Source organism: Pongo abelii, chromosome 5 (genome assembly GCF_028885655.2).
Source record: "Pongo abelii isolate AG06213 chromosome 5, NHGRI_mPonAbe1-v2.0_pri, whole genome shotgun sequence".
NCBI classification, from domain to species: domain Eukaryota; kingdom Metazoa; phylum Chordata; class Mammalia; order Primates; family Hominidae; genus Pongo; species Pongo abelii.
In genome coordinates this window covers 97,695,850-97,711,975 of record NC_071990.2, presented here as the reverse complement: position 1 = coordinate 97,711,975, position 16,126 = coordinate 97,695,850, and the positions used below count along the sequence as shown (strand labels likewise).

At 39.7% G+C, this 16,126-nt stretch overlaps 1 protein-coding gene across 2 annotated transcripts in view; it reads left to right on the top strand.

Annotated features, from left to right (window-relative positions):
* Positions 1–10,124: 10,124 nt before the first annotated feature.
* The window catches only part of GPR63 (G protein-coupled receptor 63), a 43,140-nt gene continuing 37,138 nt past the window's right edge, over positions 10,125–16,126 (top strand). The window contains exons 1-2 of one of the 2 annotated variants that reach the window (XM_054557896.2): positions 10,288–10,378; positions 11,264–11,376. The gene's annotated coding sequence lies outside the window, so the exon portion shown is untranslated. Of the gene's footprint in view, positions 10,379–11,263; positions 11,377–16,126 lie in introns of both variants that reach the window. The other variant, XM_002817167.5, reaches the window with a different exon arrangement.

The following is a 16,126-nucleotide window of genomic DNA, read 5'->3' as shown; positions in this document are numbered from 1 at the left end:
AGATTTTGGGCAGAGACCATGCGAGGTTTTCCAGATATACAATCATATCCATTTGCAAATGGAGACTTCTTTTCTTCCTATTTAGATAACTTTTATTTCTTTCTGTTGCCTGACTGCTCTGGCTAGGACTTCAAGTACTCTGTTAATAGGAGTGGTGAGAGTGGGCATCCTTGTCTTGTTCCAGTTCTCAAGGGGAATGCTTCCAGCTTTTGCCCATTCAGTATGATGTTGGGTGTGGGTTTGTCATAGATGGTTATTATTATTTTGAGGTATGTTCCTTCAATGCCTAGCTTGTTGAGGGTTTTTAACGTGAAGGAATGTTGAATTTTGTGGAAACCTTTTTCTGCATCTGTTGAGATGATCATGTAGTTTTTGTTTTTAGTTTTCTTTACGTGATAAATCACATTTATTGATTTGCATATGTTGAACCAACCTTGCATACCAGGGATAAAACCTACTGGATTGTGGTGGATTAGCTTTTTGTTGTGGTGCTAAATTTGGTTTGCTATTATTTTCTCGAGGATTTTTGCATATATGTGCATCAAGAATATTGACCTGAAATTTTCTTTTTTTGTGTGTGTGTTTCTACCAGGTTTTGGTATTGGGATGATGTTGGCTTCATAGAATGCGTAAGAGAGGAGCCCCTCTTCTTCAATGTTTTGGAATAGTTTCAGTAGGAATTGTACCAGCTCTTCTTCATATAGCTGGTAGAATTTGGCTGTGAATCTCCCTGGTCCTGGGCTTTTTCTGGTTGGTAGGGTAGGCTTTTTATTACTACCAACCAGAAATACAAGTTCTTGTCAGATCTTGTTATTGTTCTGTTCAGGGTTTCAGTTTCTTCCTGGTAAAATCTTGGGTGGTTATATCTTTCCAGAAATTTGTCAATTTCTTGTAGGTTTTTTAAGTTTCCTTTTTTTTTTTTTTTTCACATAGAGGTGTTTGTAACAGTCTTTGAGAGCTTTCTGTATTTCTGTGGGGTCAGTGGTAATGTCCCCCTTGTCATTTCTCATTGTGTTTGTTTGGATCTTCTTTTTTCTTTACTGGTCTAGCTAGCAGTCTATCAATCTTATATATTCTTTCCAAGAACAAATTTCTACTTTCATTGATCTTTTGAGTGTTTTTCACATCTCTATATTTCATTCAGTTTAGCTCTGTTTTTGGTTATTTCTTGTCTTCTGCTAGCTTTGGGGTTGGTTTGCTCTTGTTTTTCTAGTTCCTTTAGGTGGGATGTTAGATTGTTAATTTGAGATTTTTCCATGTTTTTAATGTGGGCCTTTAGTGCTACAGACTTTTCTGTTAACACTGCTTTAGTTGTGTCCCTGAGATTCTGGTATTTGTTTTTATTAGTTTCAAAGAATTTATTGATTTCTGCTTTAATTTTCTTGTTTACCCAAAAGTAATTCAGGAGCAAGTTGTTTAATTTCAATGCAATTGTATGGTTTTGAGTTATTTTCTTAGTATTGATTCTGTTTTTATAGTGCTGTGGTCCAAGAGAGTGGTTGGTGTGATTTTGGTTTTTTTGAATTTGTCAAGACTTGTTTTATGGCTAATTGTGTGGTTGATTTGAGTATGTGCCACATGCACATGAGTAGAAGATATATTCTGTTGTTTTTTGGGTGGATAGTTCTGTAGATGTCTGTTAGGTTTATTTGGTCCAGTGTCAAGTTCAAGTCCTAAATATCTTTGTTAATTTTCTACCTTGATGATCTAATGCTGTCAGTGGGGTGTTGAAGTCTCTCACTATTATTGTGTAATTATCTAAGTTTTTTCATAGGTCTCTAAGAACATGATTTATACATCTGAGTGCTCCTATGTTGGGTGCATATATATTTATAACAACAAGATAGTCACATTTTCTTGTTGAATTGAACACTGTAGCATTATGTAATGCCCTTCTTGGTCTTTTTTGATTGGTGTTGATTTAAAGCCTGTTTTTTCCAAAATTAGAATAGCAAACCCTGCTTTCATTGTTTTCTGTTTGCTTGGTAGATTTTTCCCCATCCCTTTACTTTGAGTCTATGGGTGTCACTGCATGTGACATAGGTCTCTTGAAGACCACATGTAGTTAGGTCTTGCTTCTTTATCCAACTTGCCACTCTGTGCCTTTTTATTTGGGCCTTTAGCCCATTTACATCCAAGGTTGATACTGATATGTATGGATTTGATCCTGTCATCGTGATGTTAGCTGGTTATTATGCAGACTTCACTGTGTAGTTGCTTTATAGTGTCAGTGGTTTATGTACTTAAGTATGTTTTTGTGGTGGCTGGTAATGGTCTTTTATTTCCATATTTAGCACTCCCTTAAGGCTCTCTTGTAGGGCAGGTCTGGTGGTAACAAATTCCTGTAGCATTTGCTTGTCTGAAGAGGATCTTATTTTTCATTTGCTTATGAAACTTAGTTTGGCTGGACATAAAATTCTTGGTTGGAATTTCTTTTTTTTTTTTAAGAATGCTGAATATAGGCCTCCTCTGCTGAAAGATCTGCTGTTAGCCTATTGGGGTTCTCTTTGTAGGTGATCAGCCTCTTCTGTGCTGCCTATAATATTTTTTCTTTCATGTCGACCTTGGGAAATCTGATGATTATATGTCTTAGGGATGGTCATCTTATATAGTATCTCTCAGGGGTTCTCTGCATTTTGTGATTTTGAATGTTGGGCTCTCTAGAAAGGCTGGAGAAATTTTTGTGGACAGTATCCTCTAGTATGTATTTCCAAGTTGCTTGCTTATTCTCCCTCTCTTTCAGGAATAACAATGAGTCATAAATTCAGTCTTTTTATATAATACCATATTTTTTGGAGGTTTTGATCATTATTCTTTCTTCTTTCTTCTTTATTTTTGTCTGACTGAGTTGATTCAAAGAACTGGTCTTCAAGCTCTGAGATTATAGTATAGCCAGCCAAGGGAAGCCACAAGGAATTAATGTGTAATTCTTTTTCTCAAATCAGGAAGGCTTCTTTACAGGATCATCATGTACAGTACCTGCAGAACAGTGAGAAGCCATCTGCAACTTTAAGAAAGGCATGCATGGTTACAGCAAGGCAGAGACCAGCAGAAAGGACTGCCTATAAGAGAGGACTAAAGGTATTAGCCACATGGAGAGAGAAAGAAAAGAGAATAAAATTATGAAACATTAAAAAATCAATTTGGGAATCCCTGTTTTGGTAAGTCAAAGAGATAATAACAATGTCCACTAGAGGAAGAGAAAAATAAAGAACTATTTCTAACTTATATGAGAAAGGGTTGAGGGAGAGAGAAGGGATGATTAGCTGAACAACCACCACCAGAATTTTTCCCAAGAAGGAATGGAAGTTCCCTATGTCATGGTGGAATTAGAAGTATAATTTGTGATTTTCAAATGCCGAAGTGTTTACTTAACTACCTTGTCTTTCTAGTTAAGCCCCTGCAGAATTGGGCTGGCAGTGTGTGAGCTATGAAGACTCCTTTTGCTTCTGTAGATAAATGCAGAGTTTCAAAACCCTTAGTCATATATAAAAACTTTCCTGAATTTTGCATATCCTCAAAATATCTGCACTTTTATTCACTTAACATTTTTATTAAATTGACTTATTTGAATTAATTGCTTCTTAGTAGAGACAGGGTCTCACTATGTTGCCCAGCCTGGTCTCAAACTCCTGGTCTCAAGTGATCTCCTGCCTTGGCCTCCTAAAATGTTGGGATTATAGGCATGAGCCAATGCTCCCAGCCAAAAACGAACTCTTTAAAAAACAAAAAATCTAGCGTCATCCTCAGAAGTAATATCCATGAAATGAGATTGATATGTTATTTTTCTAATTCTTGATACATTAAATAGACATACTAAAAGTTACCCTACCCTGGCCGGGTGCGGTGGCTCACACCTGTAATCCCAGCACTTTGGGAGGCCGAGGCGGGCGGATCACAAGGTGAGGAGATTGAGACCATTCTGGCTAACGCGGTGAAACCCTGTCTCCACTAAAAATACAAATAATTAGCCGGGCGTGGTGGTGGGCACCTGTAGTCCCAGCTACTCAGGAGGCTGAGGCAGGAGAGTGGCTGAACCCGGGAGGCGGAGCTTGCAGTGAGCCGAGATCGCGCCACTGCACTCCAGCCTGGGCGACAGTCAGACTCCGTCTCAACAACAACAAAAAAAGTTACCCTACCCTAAAAGTAATCATGTGTCAATAATGGTCCAAATACCAGTGTTGGAAAAACAACAGGCTAAGGCACGGACTAACAGCAGGCTGAATGGCTGCTCTCCGTCTTCCTTCATTGGTCTTGGCCTACTGGATCTTATTTACCACTGCAGTGTTTTCTTGGAGTGTGTATGCAAGAGTGTGTGCATGTGTGTGCACGCACACACTTGTGTGTCTTCTTTGAGGGGTAGAAAATAGTGCGATGTGGTAGGATGAGGGAAAGGTTTTTGGCCAAGAGACCATGTCCTTACTAAGGCTTACAAAAAGAACAGAAACATCAACCATATAGTCCCTATGGACTTAACCAGAGACTTCATCATGGACATCCCAAGATGGAGGCAGCCAGAGCTAGTCACTGGACACCAGCCACCCGAGAAAGATGGAAGCCCAGAGATACTTGGAGAGTAAGCAACTGCAGCGCAGAGAGGCAGCTGTGTAGGATGGAGTGTGCTCTCCCTACAGAGTCCCTCACTGGTCACTCTTTTGGTCCAATCCTATGCCACTGAGGGTTCCCTTAGCAAAGAGACTGGCATTAGAGCCTTGTCCTCAGTGTACAGTGAGTTGAAAGATGCCTTGAATGTAACCAGTAAATATTGGTCAAAAATATTATAATAAAAGATTTCTGAAACTTAAAGCTTGTTTCTCAGGATACTTGACATGCAACCAGGCCTAGATCCACATATGTTTATCACTGTTCTATTAGCAAAACCAAGAGAAAGATTTTAATAAAAGGTTAGCTCAACATCAAATAGAAATTTTTAAAAATTTCATTAGGGAGATTTCCAAATATACTCAATAATAATTAGTACAAGGTAGTAAATCTCCATCCACCAGCTTCAAAAATTATTAGTCATTTTTTCACCTATTCCTCCTTCCATTATTTTTTCAGGATTATGAAATTCTTCAATATACACCCCAATGACATATTTGTTTTATATATAACTGTCATGCCATTATCACATCTAACAAAATTAACAATAATTCATTTATAGTATCTAATACTTAGTCCATAGTCTGATTTTCCTGATTATTTCAAGGATTATCTTCACAGGTTGTTTGTGCCAAACAGGACATACAGTCCACACGTTGCATTTAATTATGATCCTTAAATCTCTTTTACTCTTTTGTAGTCTGACCCCTGTTTTTTCATGTCATTGATTCCATATGGAAATCAGGTCATTTTGCTTATTGAATGTTTGACATTCTGGATTTGATTGATTGCTTTCTTCAGATGATTTCTAAATTGATCCTCTGTCCCCTGTATTTCCTGTTAGGTCTAAAGGCTTGATTAGATTCAGATTCCGTTGCTTAGGCAATAAAACCTCTCAGTGGTTCTGGGTACTTCTGATTTTGTCATATCATGAAGTACATGATATCTGCTTATCAGACTTGTAGTTTATAGTGTTTTTCCCCCTTTATCTTCGTTGTTATGTCTCTTTGGGGGAATTTAAATTTATGCTACCTTTATTATCTATCTCCAGCCAAAGTTCAGAAAAGTCTGGATTTACATAGACAAAACAATCAGTCAAAATACCAGTGGTCTAGATACTGAATTTCTTGGACAAGTTGTATTTGAAAATGTTTACTCTTTCATACACAAAGGGATTGACTAAATAGGGGAAAAAGTTTGTAAGTTATGAACACTTAAGAGGGATTACTGAATGTAAAATTACAAAAAGCACATCAGTAATCACTATGTTTAGAAACTACACTATTAAAAGTTAGGATGAAAATAGCTGGAATTTAATGAGTCATTTGCTAATTATTCAGCATATGGATTTCTAATGCCACTTACTTCTAGCCTTTCTCCTTTTCCTTAGGGAGTTTTTGGTGGCATTTTTACTGCCTTTTAACACTTCCAGAAATGACTGTATGCTTACAACTGACCATAAAATGTACATGTGGAGAGACACATGAAATATTATGACTCAGGATTCATGCTGTGTTACTGAGATAAACCATGAGCAGTTTGCACCACAGTTGAAGATTTTTCAGGGGCAAATGCAGAGTAGAAAGTAGTTAGAAATCTGCTGACTACCTGGCATGCTATCTATGGGAAGAAATAGAAACGTAACTTATGAAAGTCAATATACTCACTGAAGAAAGAGACAGGCTCCTCAGGTGCTAGATGTGTTCTTCTATGGCTCCAACTCAGGGTTCTCAGCCATGATTGCACATTGGAATCACTTGGGCAGCTTTTAATCTCACTGATGTCCAGAGTCAACCCCGAAATTGAATCTGGGTCTCTGAGGATGGTCCCCAGGCAACGGTATTTTTAAAAAAAACCTCTCAGGTGATTCTAATGTGCAGTCAGGGTTGAAAATATCCAATCTAGTCAATAAGAGGTGGCATTTACAAGTCTTACTGTGTGCAGAGGACTGTGCAGAAAATCTCTTGCACATAAAGAAACTGATGCTTGGAGTGATGTTATTTGCTCAATGTCTTGCCTCAAAACAGTTTCACACCTAGTCTATTTAGCTTCAGAACCAGAGGCTTTTGAGCTTACTGTGAACATTAACCAAACTAAGACACTGAATTCATGTCATAACTCAGAACATGCATGATAATGAAACACAAGTTTAACAAATAATACTTATTAAGTATGATGCATGCTGATATTTTATTTTGTTTAATTAAAATAATACTAGTCAAAACTCAGTAAAATGACTTCATGACTTGAAGTTTGAAACTTTTCTAAACCATGACAGTACAGGTTTCATTTCTGTTCCTGCAAGTGGCAAGATCTTTTTCCCATCAATGCCTTCTCATTTTGTTTGCTTTCTTGCTTGGAAAACCTTTCCTTTTTCCTCTGCATTTAAAAAAGACCATCTAATTGCTTCCTTGCTGGAAAGTGTTTCCAAGACTATTCCAGTCCATTGTGTCTCATTTTCTGATGCCTATTTTTAATACACAGAGATCATCCCACACTTTTTACACTAAATTATATGATATATTGTGATGTTCTGTAATTGTCTTATATCTTAGATAGTTATGTCTCTTTGAGGACAGTGACTACATTCTATGCTTTTGCTTCTATATCCTTCGAAATGTCTAGCAAAAGCACATGTGTGTTAGGGACATCACAGATACTAAAAAACAGCTATGTACCCTACACAAGTCAACCTCTGAGCTTTCATTTCTTTAGCTCTGAAATGAAAGGGACGTTTTAGGTTATTCTAAAGTCTCTTCCAGTTTATTAGTCTAAATTTCTATGATATATGAGGACTTCTATAAAATGCACAAATGAAGAAAAAAATACAAAACTTTTTTTTAATTAGCAACTACTGTAAAAGAAAAGTTCTTGTGTGAGACATAAAAAGCCTGAAACTTTTTTGTCACTTTTTGGTAGGCAAAATATAAACACCTTTTCAGAGAGACAGATAACATCTTTCTCTCTGAAAAGATAAAGTTGCTGAAGTTTAAAAACAAAGCTGGGCTCTTTGGCACTTGGATACTGAAATGTGACTATTCGTAGGCCACTTTTTTTCCCCCAAGTTGAATATATATATATATATATATATATATATATATATATATATATATATATATATCAGGGAATTTCTATGAGCTCTTATCAAATTAAATTGATTGCATAACTAAAAAAGGCCTAACAATGAATGTGAGCTTGAGGTACGTGGAGGCAGGTTTATAATTTAGGGAAAAAATAATTGAATACAATCATGGTTTATATATTGTTTGTTTGCAGGTGGTTTGTGAAATGTCACAAATGTCACTCAGGATCTTCTCAGTGGCTCTGGAGGCCAAAGGATGTGGCTGGTTGGCTCAATTACTAGCACCTCCATGACCTTCAGCATTCTCATTCTTCTGATCCTGAGACTATTGGTAAAGGAGCAGAGAGGTGGTCAGTCCCCTTGGTGACAGTGGTGGTGATGTGTGTATACTGGGGAATGGGGATTGTAGTGGGCATTTATAGTCTTTATCTACTCAACATTCTTTTGCCTTCTTTATTAACAACACTTTCATTTTCCTTTGGGAAACCTCTTTCTTTCTACTCAGTCCCTGTGGTTTGGGTATATATGAAGGGTACATACAATTATTTCCCTTGACCTTTTTGTAGATAAAGGCAAATGACCCCAGCCTGGCAGTGTGCATTCCATCCCATAGTTACAATGGTTAGTTCAGAGATGAACGCAGGATCCACGTGGGTCTGGTGAGACATTCTTCAGCTTGCTCTCTTTCTGATGTGACTAATTGCTAAGGAGGTTGGATATTAAGACTGGAGATGTACGTCTTCCCTCTGTTTAGAGAAATAAAACCAGTGCAATGAAAGCACAATGAAGACAGGGAGAGAAATTGAGTCCTGATGCTCTTCGAGCATCTGGAGGACAAAAAAGGATTTCTAAGAACATGTTTGTGTGTGTGTGTGTGTGCCAGTTCTACTTATGGGATTTATAAACATATGAACCAATAAATTCCAATGCCCTTTGCTGTAGGTTTTGCTAACTCAGTTTGAGTTGTGTGCCGGCCACATCTATCTATCCTGACTTCACTTTTGCTCACTGATAATCTCCTTTCCCATCTTAAAAGTTTGGTCCAGGCAAGAACATGTCTCCTGCTTTTATTGAGCCCAGGGCTTATTTCCTCTCCATCTGGTTACAGGAGTTTCTTCAATCTTTTGTATAGTCTCCTCTTGCCTTCTGCTTCTACAAGTTCAACACAAGTGCTTGTTTCACAGCTGTAGATTGCAGGAGGCAAAGAACTGAGATGTTCTGGTCCAGTCTCAGGGTAGTGATATGCAAGTGCCTTTGTGTGAATGAGGAAATGCCACTCTTTCCGAGCTTGGTGCTAGGACTGGTGCTCTGGAACCCAGGCTAGATCTTAACTCCAAATTGCCTGCCCACCTCTTCAGACAGAGGACACAGTGCAGAGTACAAACTGCACAACACTATACTGAAGTCTCATAGGTCCAAGAAGCAAGGGTTGAAACCATGAGGTAGAAAAACAAGTCCGTGGACAGTAGCAACCCTCTGCTGCTCATGCCCACTGCTGCTGTGATCTCTTCCTAGGGTGACGATAGCTGCTGATGCTGGGAGCCTCCTGGGCATCACCACCTGAGGCTGTGGCCTCAGTAATGATCACATATGTTGATAATAGCTGAAAATATCACTTGTCACTGAAAGCAGCATTTTCCACTGTCTCAAGGTGATACTTTTTCTGGGGGGTCTTCCTGAGTTGCTTGGCATCTTTACAGCCCATCTGTTGATGAAAGTGAATCGTTTTAGAAATCCAGTGGGAGGCCAGCTGGGGATTGGCCATTGGAAGAGAACAGAGCACCGGGTAAAGGGGGATACCTGGCAAGTCTCCCATGCCACACATCAGGGACACCTTCAAGCATTGGTCTAGGGGCCCCAGCTGGCTTTTAGTTATTTCAGTCTTCTGGGCGCCTGGGTGAGACTCTCATCATTGTGTTGGAAACGAGGAAGAATAACCAAAGAAGAAACGCGAGCAGCCTCGGGGAACGCAAATCCACTGGGCAGTCGCCACTGGAGGTGCACTCTGGGGGCCCGTGGGAGCGGGAAACCAGGGGCCCGTGGGAGCGGGAAACCAGGACCCTAAAAGGACTGCCCGCGATTAGGGGCGGGGCGACCGTCTGGGAGCGAGGCGCGGGGTGAAGGGCGCAGGCCAACCGCGAGGGTTGCCCCAGTGCCGGGTGGGCGCACTTGCGGTACCCTCGATGCCTTTGCCCAGGCGGAGGAGCGACGCGACCTGAGTGTAGAGGGGTTCAGGGCAGGGAGCGGTCGAAAGGGGCCGGCGATCCGCCCTGGGGCAGCTCGGGCGTGGCCTCCAGGGATCTCTCCGTCTCTACTTGCCTCCTCCCTCTTTACTTGCCTCCTCCCTCTTTCTCCTCTTCTCTCACTCACCTCCCGGTCTAAAACCGGGGCCGGCGCCTTTAAGAGGGAGCGTTGGTTACCCTGGGGGCGGGAACCCCTCGGCTGCTCGCGAGGCGGCGGCGCTCGACCGCGATGCACCTCACTTTCAGCTCCAGCTCCCGCCGCCGCCGCCTCTATCGCCGCCGCCGCCGCCACCACCTCCTCCTCGTCGTCCTCCTTCCTTCTCCGCCTGGCAGCGTTGTTCTCTGCAGCGGAGGAGAGAAGTGCTATGTCAGGAAAGTTCCGGGAGGGACTACATGGAGCCATGCTCCCTGGGCTCTTCCGCGGGCGCCCGCGCGCTGCTCTTCGCTTGAGGTGAGGCTCGGGATCCCGGGCCCGCGGGACAGGTAGCCGCTCGGGGCGGGGAGCGCTTGCATCCGCCGCGCTGGGCAGGGCGAGCGGTTTGGCGGAGTGCGTGGAGGGAATGAAGCTGGAGAGACCGAAGTTGTGCTGGAGAAGCTTGGGTTTTCGGGAGGATTTTTGCAGCTGGACTGGAGTTATTTCGGCCGGCGCCACACGGAGGGGGCCCGGCGGGGACTCGGTTTCTCCCGGGCCGCCCGTCCCCCTCCCCTGCCCGTCTGAGCGGTTAGGCCTTCTAGGAAAACGGTCGGCTGCAGAGGGGCACCCCACGCCGGCTCCTTCCCTGCTGGGCTGTTCTGGTTGAGAATTCAGTGCTGGGAGTGAGAGGAAGGAGATGGGCTTTACTTGAACTTTTACACGGTGGTCTCGCTGCTTGAGGGCTGAAATTTACCTTATTTGCGAGAGCGAAAGGTCCCTTCGCGCTCCAACAGTTACGAGAGGTTCCTTCTCTCTTCCATGTGGTTCAGCCTGCGGCGCTGTGTGTGTTTCATCCTTGGCCGGTTTTCAACGTCGCCCTGATTTCAGTCTTCTCTCCCTCTGCCCCTTTTCGGAAACATTCTTCTTTTTAATAATAAAATATATCGTGGAGGCTCAGAGTGCTTAAAAAAAAAAACCCAACAACATATCTTTATGAAAATTTCCCCCAGGGCTTGCCCAAATTTTCAAAGAGATCGTTTAGTCTTTGATGAGACTGAGTCTTAGGGAATACACTTAGGGAATACAGGCATCCCTGTAGTAGCATGCAGGTTTTTAGTGAGGTAGGATGAAGTTTAAACCATATGTTTTTAAAATAGGATTCTCTTTGTTTATTGGGTGAGCTTGTTTTTCATTATGTCTTAGATTAAGAAGCCTTCAACCAGTTCTAGGAGTAGTGTTTCTAAGAATCATGGATAAAAACCTCATGTTTCCTGCATAAGCTGATACTGTTTCAGACATTCTAATCCATGGACGAGGTATGTAATACGTGTTTCATTTAATGAGACCTAACGTAAAAGTACATGTATTGCAGACGTGGATAAGTTTTTTTTTTTTTTTCCACGTGTCCTGTGGGTAAAGGAAGTCCCGTTTTCTCACACCCCTAGGTCTCTGCCACACCTCTATTCCTGTTTGTCTTATTCACTCACATTGCCAACTACAAATCGAAGGTGCTGATGGAAAGTCCCTATATTTTGTAAAATGTTGCACAGCCAAAATTTTAGTGACATAATTGATTACATCAATTATGAGCATTCAGATCATTTTGAACAATAAAAACAGAATGTGGGAGCTTATTTAAATAAAAGAGTGCCTTGACATATTTCTGGTATATGCGTTACATACAATTTTGTGTGTGAAAAGTATACTACCAAGGCAGACGGGATAGTGTAGGAAACATATTGTTTGTAATGGGAAGTTTTCAAGGAAAATCATCCCAGAATAACCAGTAATACTGTAAAATTTTGTTTGGGATGTAGATTTTCATCTCTAAGTACAGTTTTGTCCCTTTGCTGTAAAATATACCAGTACCGAAACTGAAAAAAAGAACCCACCATCTCAAGCATTTTCTGAAAATTTCAGCAAACTGAACATTCTTGGAGAAAAATTTGCTTAGGAAAAATAAACATAACTAAAACCCTTATGTAGTTACTATTTTACCTTAAGTTTGTTGGACTACAAGCAAGAAAGTAAGGATTTAGTGTTCCTAAGTGGATGTGACTTAGTTCCTAGAGTTACTTGAGCACCTTGAGATTTTGTATATGATTTATTTAATTTGGGTTGGTTGTTTTGTGAATAAGTATTTTGGAAATGATACACATGTGGATTTATATATGTATATATCCATATCACACATATATCTATATTTATGTATCCATACTATATATAGTATAACTATATATACCATAGCTATATATGCTATTGAATGTATAAAAAACATGAAAACCATTTAGGGACCTAATAATACATGTGCACCAGGAAGAGTAGGTCTAAAAGATCAGCTAAAAATAGTTATTGCTAGGGCTTGTCATCTTTTCAGCATTTTAGTCAATATCAGTTAAGTTAAAAAGCACTGGTTTTCAGTATGTTCTCGAACTCTTAACAAGGCTTGGATCAGGGAGCCATATCCTAACCACATTTATCTATTCAAATGGATTGAATTACCCCACCAATGGATAATTGAACCAGGCATTTCTTAAGCTTCAATAGGCAAATTCTAGGTAAAATTTAGTTTGTCAATATAGTATTTTCTTCTTTTAATACTTCAAAAATAACCTTTAGGACATTCTTCATAGGTCTGGGATTTAGAGAGTAGACCTCAAAGGCATGAGAGGCAAACCTTGGGGAAGTTCTGGTACTCCAATTTGTGAAATGATGTCTTAAGCACTTGATTTGAGAGAGGGACCCATTAATGCTTGGAAAAACACTATGTATAAATACAGTGCTCCAGTTACTACAAGCAAAACTATTTCATTCACCTTTGTTATATTTGTTACCACATTTCACAGCTGAAGTTGCTTTATTTCAGCTTATGTATGAAAATTAGAAATGAAATGAAGTAATCTGTTAGGCGGTTTTTTTTTCTTTAATTTGCTAGCTGTTTACCAGAAATGTGTTTATATTTGCTGCATATCACCTTTACTTTGTTGCAGGTGGCACTTTTTCCTTTTTGTTTGCAACTATGACATATGTATATTTAGGATGAGTTCTTTGTGTTTCCTTGAAAACACATTAATGAGTTTCACAGAGTTTATGTTGCATTTCTTCAACTTTCAAAACATAACATTTGAGATGTTTGACTACTAGCCTGAGATCATAGATCTTAAGAGCTGATGTGATCCTGGTCAATTATAGTTTCAATTTCCTGGGAATTTTCTGTTTAAGGTTAGATGTGCCCTTAATTTGAACTAGATGATCCACAAAATTGGTACTTTTGCAACCACAAAACATGAGAACATTCCAAATGATTTGAAGTGTGGGCAGCCCAACATGCTTTAGGATTTGGTTGGCTTGAGGCGGTATGCCATGCTTGTAAAAATGGTTTCTGAAGCTGACAGCAAGCTGTTTCAGGCTTTGAGTTTGACACATAGGATAAAATGCATTCTAGCCTCTGCACCAGTAAATATGGACAAGATTTGTATCCACTTCTGTTTGTATGACAGAAGATTCAGAAAACTCAAGCATGAAACTCTAGCTTAATACACAGGAAAGCTCATTCATGTTCATTATGAACATAATGAAGAGTTAGAAAAGTTGGATTTTAACACAGCTCTCGGGTCTTGAAGAATAGATGGTATATTTGCAGGTATGGGGGCAATCTAGTGGTCACCTATTGAAATTAATAATAGGATTATTATTATCAGCATTTCCTTTGAGTGATATGCTAAAGAATTACATCTTCCCAGATACAATTTAGATTAAAAACACCCCCAGCCAGATACTGTACCAATCACCTGGCATATATATTAATTGATTGTTAGATCATTTTCAAATTCTTACATCATTTTCAATTTAAACCTTTATGTGTTATTATAGTTATAAGCTTTACATACCTTTTAGGGTTTTTGAGCAAAGCTTCTTGGTTAACTTCTTTCTCTCAATTGATTTAGCTCAGTCTATGTTATTAAAGCATTTGAAAAACATTTTAGGCAAATTCTTTTCTGTGGAAACTTCTAAGGATCTGCCTTGGGGAGCCTGGTGCAGAAGGGACATGATTCTGTATTCTAGCTGTTACCTTTCTCCTGAAGTGAGGCATCTTTACATCTTCCTACTTTATACAATATAAAACAAAACAAAAACAAATGCGTAGGTAACTTTAGAGAGAGAACATTTGTAGGCATTTAAAGAAGCCTGAAGTTTAGATCAGAGTAAGAGTTTCAAATGAAAATTATTTAAGAATCAATTAAATCTATCCCATGTGTTTGGTATGGTATTTGGCTGAGGCTGTCTGGTGCAGAATTTTTTGCTCAAGTTGATCCTGGGAGGATGTGGATACAAAGGGAGTTGAGGTGTAGGCATAACATCCATTGTCTTCAAGAGGGAAAAATGTTCAGGTAAGTGTGCTTTTGTAATAAGATCCATTCTTTTCATCATTTTAACTTACTCCATTTCCCCTGTATTTGAAGCACAGTCTTCCTACTCCATTTTGATTAACCCTGCATAAACCGTGATACCTTCTAAAGTTTCACACTATCACTAGCAGAAAGTCTGTTCTCTCAGCTTGTTCCTACTCAGCACTTCTTTAGATGTTTTTCCTTCTTTTGCATTATTCATTTCTTGAATGATAGGAGTTTTGAGTATAAGTTGAGTATCAGGTTTCTCTATTTTCTATAAATTGGATAAATTTGCACCCACTTACAGGTTTGGTGATATTGGGAACTTCTCATTTTTGTTTCTATAGTTCATGTATAGTTACTATTTCAAGGTTTCAAATCTGTTTTTTTTTTAACTTTTATTTAAATTCAGGGGTATAAGTGCAGGTTTGTTACATAGGTAAACTTGTGCTGAGGGGCTTTGTTGTACAGATTATTTCATCACCCAAGTATTAAGCCTTGTACCCATTAGTTATTTTTCCTGATCCTGTCCCTCCTCCTACCCTCCATCCTCGTGATATAATAGATTTTTTTCTTACTTTAGAAGTTTTTCTTGTTCATTATAGGAAATTTAGAGGCCAGGCATGGCCACTCATGCCTGTAATCCCAGAACTTTGGGAGGCCGAGGTGGTAGGATTCTTTGATCCCAGGAATTGGAGACCAGCCTGGGAAATGTGAGGAGACCCTGTCTCTCCAAAAAGTAAAAAAAAAAAAAAAAAAAAAAAGTTAGCCAGGTATGGTGGCACGTGGTTGTGGTCCCAGCTACTTGAGAAGCTAAAGTGGGGGATCGCTTGAGTCCTGGAGGTTGAGGCTGCAGTGAGCTGTGATCATACCATTGCACTCCAGCCAGGACAACAGAGAAAGACCCTGTCTTCAAAAAGAAAAAGAAAGAAAAGAAAATTTAGAAAATCCAGACAAGCAAAAAGCAAAGAAAAGAAGAATTATACCCAGATATAACTATTATTAGCATTTTGGTATCTATTTTTATATACATATAGAAAAATACTATGATATTTTAATTTCTAAAAATGGCCCTTAGTGTAGATATATAGCTTTGTAATTTCGCGTAAAGATGAACCACTTCCCTTCTCATGGAATGATCTGTAACATTTGGAATTCTGAATAATATTATTCTATGGATGTATCGTAATTTATTGGGGATATAATTTTTTTCTTCAGCTGTACAGTAATGACTATCTTACAGTGCAATTTTTAAAAAATTATTTATATATTTATTTATTTTTTATTTTTTTGGTGACAGAGTCTCACCGTGTTGCCCAGGCTGGAATGCAGTGGCGCAATCTTGGCTCACAGCAACCTCCGCCTCGCGGGTTCAAGCAATTCTCATGCTTCAGCCTCCTGAGTAGCTGGGATTACTGGTGCCCACCACTGTGCCTGGCTAATTTTTGTATTTTTTGTAGAGATGGGGGTTTCACCATGTTGGTTAGGCTGGTCTTGAACTCCTGACCTCTAGTGATCTGCCTGCCTCAGCCTCCCAAAGTGCTGAGATTACAGGTGTGAACCACCGTGCCTGGCTATAGCTCAATTTTTATACATATCTATGGTTATTCCCTTTGGGTAAAACGCTAGACATAGAGTTTTTGGGGAGGAATAAAAGGGCATTGATATTTTTCAT